Source organism: Lissotriton helveticus, chromosome 7 (assembly GCF_964261635.1).
Source record: "Lissotriton helveticus chromosome 7, aLisHel1.1, whole genome shotgun sequence".
Classification (NCBI taxonomy): Eukaryota; Metazoa; Chordata; class Amphibia; order Caudata; family Salamandridae; genus Lissotriton; species Lissotriton helveticus.
Genome location: NC_136068.1, coordinates 1,359,522,338 through 1,359,530,090, shown reverse-complemented (window position 1 = coordinate 1,359,530,090; position 7,753 = coordinate 1,359,522,338). Strand labels below are relative to the sequence as shown.

The following is a 7,753-nucleotide window of genomic DNA, read 5'->3' as shown; positions in this document are numbered from 1 at the left end:
AACATCACCAGCAAGTTCACAAAGGAGCACAATGCCAAAGATGGAATGTGGGAGCACCTCGACACATACCTGGAGTCACGAAGGACTTAACGACAACCCCCCCCCCCCCCCCCCCCCCTTTCTCTTTCTTTCTCTCTTCTTTCTGCATTATAACGTACTGTATGTAACTTCTGATATGAAACTTATATTTTAATAAAAACATTTGAAATAAAAAAAGACATTGGCATTGCTAGTGCTGGTTTCGAAATGTGCTTTTGCTTATTTCCACGACTGCCTGTGTGCGTAAGGAACAGCGAGGACAGGTCTGATGAACGTGTTCTTTATTTTATGCAGATGTGGTTTGTCTCATGCGTATTGTCTTGAAGAGTTCGGGACACGCCTTTATTTTGATGTTCACGAACACAACTCACGAGCTGGGGGGAAGAGGTTTTGTGGGAGGGGCTGCGGACTCCGCCCAAACCCACATGGTTCCTTATTCAGGCTCTTACAGTAAGTGCTTTCTACACCCTGTGAATGAGGTGGGAGGATGGGGTAGCCCGACAGTTCCTGTTTCGTCTGACATTAGTGTTTACGCAGCTACTCCACAGGTGGAGGGGTTAAGATTTCCTCCATCTACAATAGTCCTGTCTCCACTCCTCCCCTCTAAGTGCCCTGGGCACTCCCCTTCTCCACCTTGTTGGCCTTCTCAGTCGCTGGCAGAGACTGTCATCGGGCAGAGAGGGTGTATTCATCCTGAGTCCTTGGGACTAGAGTGGGCTGAGCTCTAGACATGGCAGGTGTGAGAGGACAGCAAGATGCCCCCTGCGACAAAAGCCAGCCAGACAAATAACTCCCACCACTAGCAGGCGATATCCTGGCAGTTAAAAGCCACTAGAAGCAAAACAAGTCAGAAGGAGGACCCGACGGGGACCTATCTGCCCCCAGGGGCAGGTGGCAACCTCGCATCTAACTGCTGCCAATACATTCGGAGGAAGGTCAATGTTTCCGCGCGCTATGGACGAAACCGGCCCGGCCGTTCCGGAGAGCAACAGGTGAGTAGCATCACTGTTTCCCCGCACCTCTTGCACCTCGCCCCCTTCCCCCCGCCCGCAGGTGCGCTGCTCCCCCGCTGCACAAAGTGCTGCAGAAAGTGCATCACTGAGCTCTGCTTGGAGCAGGCGGACCTGAGAGTGTGGCCACGGAAAGCTTCCCGTGAGTGTCCCCCGGGGGAGCCTGAGAAGAGGGTCCGGGATGTGTGAGGACGGCGCTTGTAGTAGTTGGTAGGACCGCCATGTATACCACTCAAAAGACAATCTGCATTACATGCAGTACCACCTACCTGCTGCATCATATACAGTGCCGCCGCATGCGTTACTACAAGCATCATATGCAGTACTAGTACTTTTGTTATCACTGAGTGTGCAGCCCGCAGTACTTCTATTAGACAATCGTCAGTACCGCCTGCAGTGCCACTGGAGGGACTACAAGCAGTAACAGTTCCTGTTTCAGTAGCACTTCGAGTGGCACCTGTACCGCCACACCTGATACCGCCTGAAGTTCTACTATCTTCAGTTGCAGCTGCATTGCAACGTGCAGCACTTTATTCAGTGGCACCTGCAGCATCCCCTGCAGTGCTATCCATGCACACCTTACAGCGCCACCTGTACAGCAGGCCTGCACTACAATTTGTAACACCACCAGCAGTAAAACACCGAGAACCACTGCCTGCATATGCCACCAGCAGTAAACCCCAGAGAACCACTGTCTGCTACCTCATAGACCACCTGCAGTAGAGTCTTGGATAGTACCCGCAGTACCACCCCCAGTAACGTGCACAGGGTGCCCCCACATCCATACATGTGGCAGTATCACCTGTAGCGCTTCCAGCACTACCACCTGCAGTAACACGCCCAGGACACCCTGCATATGCTTTTGTCTGACGCACATCCATTCCATACATGTTTGGCGTTGTTGATTTCGGGGATATTTATTTCATTGTTTTGTAGCATTAGAGGCATTTAATGGTGTGGTGGGAGAACTGTAGCGATTGATGCCATTGAACAACATATCATGGCACAATAGGACTGGAGACACATCATGATGATGGTATTGGGGTCGTTTCAAAGGATTATATGATCATAGGTGCAGGCCACTGCCATTAGGAAATGTTTCATGACGTGATACTCGCTGGTGGACGTCTCTGGGACATATTTAATGAGCAGTGGTGTCTTTTCATGGGACTTTTCATTGTTAATGTTGGCATTTCGTGTTATTATGTTATGAGTAGTGATGCCTTATGGGAGGGTTGTTTCTGCTGCTGTGGAGTAGTTCATGAATTACTGGATTACATTTCAGATCTATTTTTACTAGGTTTTTGGCAAAGTTTTTTTTATAACTTTGATAAGAAAAACAATCATTGCCAATTTGGGTCAAGGCCACCCCCTTCTCAAAATTTGCCACTAAAATACAATTCTTTTGGAGAAATCTGTTAGGAAAAGGACGATTAGCAAATGCACGAGTTTACTTAGTTTTTACTATTCATTGCCCATGCACAAAATAAACTTTCACTTTATTTCGCTGAATTTTATAATGCTTTGGCTGATTGCCAGTCCAAAAGTGAGAGTATTTTCAAGATGCCAGACGGTTTGGCTGTCTCCTGCCTGCCACAGCTGGGTCATCTCACTCTTTCCTGGGATCACTGCCAGACCCTGGCAACTGCCTGGCTTCTGTCTCTCCTCTGCCCCTGGACCGGTCATCTTAAGTCTGCTAAGGTCTGGATATTTACTATTTGGATGGGCGGCTTAGGTTGCAGGCTGTGAGCTATCACTAAACAGCATACTTAAAGTTGGAACATTTGAAACTATATTTTCCCTAGCACTCAAGATGGGGGTCAGGTGACGGAACAACGCTTCTCTGCACAGCCATCGGAGGGGTAGTTGTTTGACTAAAGGAGGGGTTCATTTAATTTCATTTTCATTTCACTTTCCCCCTTGCCTTTCGTGGAGACAGTGGAGAACCGTGAGTTCTTAGTGGGCAGTCATGGAAACCTTAATAGGAATTCATGAGCTTTGTGACTGGACTTCACACATACTTGGAGAACGGGGAATGAGTACTTTTAGGAAATCTATTGTCAGCATGGTGGAACTTATGGTAGTGGTGGGCGTAACTCTCATAATTCAGTGTAGTGTACTCACATGGAATTACCTAATAATTCTGCATGATTACACATAGTTATGCAAGAATTGTAATTCTGCTTTTAGCGCTATTTTTTAGTGCAAAAATACATACTTGCATTTAAAATCGGTGTGAGAATGCATTTTGCACTGAGAAATGGTGCAAAATGCAACAGAACATGAACATCTCACGCGAGCAGCCGCTAAATATGCTCTTGGTTGTAGGATTTTCCCCCAACATACTCCTGGCATTTGGTGCCATTTTCTCAGCGCAAAATGCACTGTTGTGTCCAAAATGGGCTTGAGGATACATTTGTGCTAAGAAATAGTGCTGAATGCAGCAGAACATAAATAGCAAGGGCAAACAGCCACTTGTGATCTCTAAATGTACTTACTTCTGTGCTGGGATTTTCTTCCCCAAATTACTCTTAACATCATGAGCAGGAGTAATCGTGGTATTATTGGCAATCGTGCATCATTATCAAAATTACTCTGATTACTCTAGCGTAATTGAAAATCTGCCCAGGTTTAATGTATTAATTTATGGACACTGCTGGAGTAAGTCATTAGTGCAGACCGACAGCACTGCATGTGAAATACATAAACAGTGTAAAAAGAATTCAGGGAACCATGCCAAAAACAGCAATTGAGTTCGTGGAAATGTGGTGGGGATCTATGGGAGCGGCCAGGTCATTATTTAAAATGTTAGGGTGGTGGCTGGCTAACAAGGAGGAATGTATGGAGAGAGTATATGCAATTCATGAAAATGAATGGAAATATGAGAGTTGTAAATGGTTAGAATGAGGGGATTCGTGGTTACTGTGTGCAGGACATACGTAGTGTTTGGAAAATCCCAGAAAGTGTAAATGGAGTAAACACAGATAATTAAGGGAGAGTGTGTGGGCAGTTCATGGTCAATGAGGTAATATTCACCAAAGGTCAAAGGGAATTCAGTGTAACAATGGGACGTGTGTATGAACAGCGTGGGGAATTCATGGGGATTTTACAAGTGCGTAATGGGGAGTATGGGAACAATGGATGGGGCTTGACAAGGAACTGGTGGAAAGTGTGAGATGAATTTGTATTTGCGATCAATAGCGTAGCAAGGTTGCCATGGGTTCTAATACAAACATAGAACAGGTCGCCATCTCCTAGTTTCACTGTAAATAAAATGCTGTAAATGGATTGCAGTGGGCTCCTCCTACCTCTGAGCCTGGGTGCCACAACACCTACTGCTCTACTGATAGCTAAGCACATGTTCATGATGGAAATAGTAGTTGTTTACAAAAACAAGTTGGACGAACCTGTCTAGCAAAATGTCTGACACTGCAGTGTCCAGCACCGCAGGGGTTTGTTAAAAGAACCCTCACACACCAACCTAGTTGGTGTCATGCTTCATCATCGGGTTCCCAGCTGAGTAGCCGAATGCTACTTAGCTGTGTTGCGACACCTGATTACAGTGGAGCTGTTTTTTTGTGAAAGTGTGATGAAGTGGTGTATTAAAAATATCTCTGGGACTCTAACTGATTATATATTTTTTTATTCCCAGTGGGCCAGGATATAATAAAAACAGGGATTTGACTCTTTTGATGATGAGACTCGGTTTGCGACCTAAGGATGTGCTTGGCTGGCAGAGTGCAGGAGGCTTGTGTCGGTTTGCCTGCATGTTGGCTTTGGACAAAGAAGCTCAGTTGGTTGTGAATCATGGCTGACTGAGAGGTGTAGGTGGCATTAGCTTCATAGAGAGGAACGATTGGTTTCAGTGGCGTCACTAGGAGGGTGCGGGGGGTGCGGACCGCACCGGGTGTCACCCCATCATGGGGTGACACCAATCTGTTTAATTAGCCAGCTTCGCGGTACCTCTCTGCTGCGGCTGCCTGCCAGTGCTTTTTATTTATAGTGCAAGGCGCCGCAACTTCCACGGTGCGCAGGCAGTTGCGTATCTGCTTAGTGCACTGCATACTTCAAAATAAAAATACTCAGTGCAGACAGTACACTGCTGCAGCACGTCGCCACTGGCCACGCACGCACCGGTGGTGCCGGAGATGATGCGGATGCACGTCGTACCCAGTTTGGATCCCAGGGCCGTCAATCTTTAGCGCTCCAATGACGGCCCTGGGACAGCCCCCGCGCGCTGTGCTGAGCTCCTCTGACACGTTGTGGTTACGCACCAGGGAGGAGACGGGACGGCGGCACAGGGGAGTGCGTGCGGTGCTGCGCTCCTGGCCTGGCTTCTAGGCTATAATAAAGAATTCATGTGTGCCAGGCCCAGCAGCCAGCCATCATCTTCTTTTGTCTCCCCTACACATATGGGAGAGTGCTGACTTCTTCTTGGGTCCGGAGCAGGCAGTCGTCGAGTATGTCGGCCACGGACGGTCACGGTGAGAGTGAGAGACCTATCATGAGGTTAGGTTTAGCTTTCTTTCAAACGTGGTCCAAGAGTTCTGGAGGGATGCCGATTTCTGGCATCATCGAATTTGCTTTTTGAGAGAGAGTGCCTGAGCCGCTATAAAGTCGTCGATTGTAGGATGTGTGTGGTGCTGCACTCTTAAAATAGTGAAGATTCATGAATGTTCCATCAGAAAACCGCTACGTATAATAACTTTGGAATGTTTATGACTCCCCTGCTTTTCATGGATGATGACTGTTTTGTTTTAGGTATGGCTGAATTTTTTTACTCTTTTCGAGTGAACTCAATGAAGTTAGAGGAATGTGGCAGTGCAGGGCAGGCACACTAGATTCATATCACATCATCACAATAATCGCATTACTCCCAGACAGTCGAGGCCGGCCCAAGAAGACAAGACAGTCACACACACAGTCAGTGCTATAAATGAGGAGAGCTTCAGCAGTCAGCTTTAAAGAGACGTGTCAAGAAGCGATCTCTAATCATGATTTATTTTAGAGCTGGTGCTGTTAGCTACATTATTTATGTGGGACTGCAGGAAATGTAAAAAAAAAACAAGCTCTCTTGCTTTGGCTCTTTCTTAGAAAGTTTCCCACTGATCTGTTAAACGTGGTACTGGTACAAAAAAAGGGAAGTCTAAAAACGATTTTCCATTTTAATTCCATTTCCCATTGGAAATAATATGAAAAAGCAAAACCACAGGTCCCAAATGTTAAAGGGTATTTGTTTAAAAATCCTTAGCTGAGTATAAGCGTCTCCCACCCCTGACACGGCATGTATGTGCTGAATAATCACAGGCCATATGACTCAAAACAAGGCATATGCCTGAAATCAAACAACACACAGTATCATCTGGGACATCATTTTTATTGGCCACATATTACAGACCGATAACACGTAGCCTGAATTAATGAATTGATGGAAACGTTTGACATTTTAAGCTGAAAAGGTGTTGGAGAATGCATTTTCTTACTCATTTCCATAACTTAATGTCAGATTCACATTTTTAGTGGCATAGTTAAAAGTAAGCAGAAGACCAATTGCTCACCAAATGAACCCTCATTTTATTTGCAAATGCCTATTACTCTTAACTTTTTTTCCTTTAAAGAAGTAATTTAAATGAAATTTAAATGGTCTACTAAACCTGCCAATACTTTCCAGTGGGGTCGATATGAAATTATCTAATTTATTTATTGGCACAATCGGTCATCAGGGCTCTGTGAAGACAAAAAAGTGCTGACGCTTCAAGTCCGAATGTTGCAGCAGACTCCTAGCCTAGGCTTTAAGTTAATGGAAATCTGTGATAGCAATAAATGACTTCTTGCGAGATATGGTAAATCGCTTTCGCCTTCAATAAGACCATGATAAATAATGTTGATGTAAACCGCAAGGGGCATTCGGGCGTGATGATGCATTGCACCCTACAGAAAACAGTATGCCTAATGTATATTAGTTGATTCTGGAATAGGGCTTCGCTGTCCATATTGTGTCGGAAAGCAGCAAATAATTTTGAAACACACTTTCTAGTTGGAAACTGTTCTCTGATACTGAAAAAAACTACCTGGCAGAAGTTAGGGTTTTACTCAGAAAGAATGCTATTACTTATGGTAAATCTGTTTAGTAGTTTAAAGAAATATTTGTTGAAATAAGTCCTTGGTGTGCTTATGAAGGGGTACATTTTTCAGAAAAGTTAGTGATATCTGGACCGTTATGCACTAAAAATAAAAAATTACTTGCTGAGGGAGCATTTTTTCCAGTCAGGCAATGGGGTACTGCAAAAGCTGGTATGGTACTGCCGTAATTGACGTTCTGATTGGCCAGCCGTAACTTTTCAGGAAAATGCTGTGGTGGTCATGTCAGTAAGTCGTGAGGGGGTGACACCATGAGTTACCCGCACCGGGTGACACCAACCCTAGTGACGCCACTGATTGGTTTTGGCCTAATATAGCGAGCCTCCATTAGTTCTGTAGGCTGGCTGGCTGTGAATAAAGCGTGAGCTGGTTTTGAAGTGTGTGTAGCTCATTAGGCTTAGATGGTGTTGAAGTGTTGGTGACTCTACTTAGAGGTGAAGCCTGGGCATTCTCTCCAGAAAGGCTGAGTTAGTTTTGAAACTCATAGGTTCCATACAAAAAGCTCACAGGAAGGTGGAATTTGGTTGCTTCTGTTAGGAGAGGCTTAGATATGTTTGAAGCAT

The 7,753-nt window shown here is 45.4% G+C and overlaps 1 protein-coding gene across 1 annotated transcript in view; it reads left to right on the top strand.

Annotated features, from left to right (window-relative positions):
• The first annotated feature begins 700 nt into the window (after positions 1-700).
• PIK3R5 (phosphoinositide-3-kinase regulatory subunit 5) overlaps positions 701-7,753 on the top strand; it is a 274,166-nt gene continuing 267,113 nt past the window's right edge. Inside the window, exon 1 of the mRNA XM_078654674.1 lies at positions 701-1,031. The gene's annotated coding sequence lies outside the window, so the exon portion shown is untranslated. The remainder of the gene's footprint in view (positions 1,032-7,753) is intronic.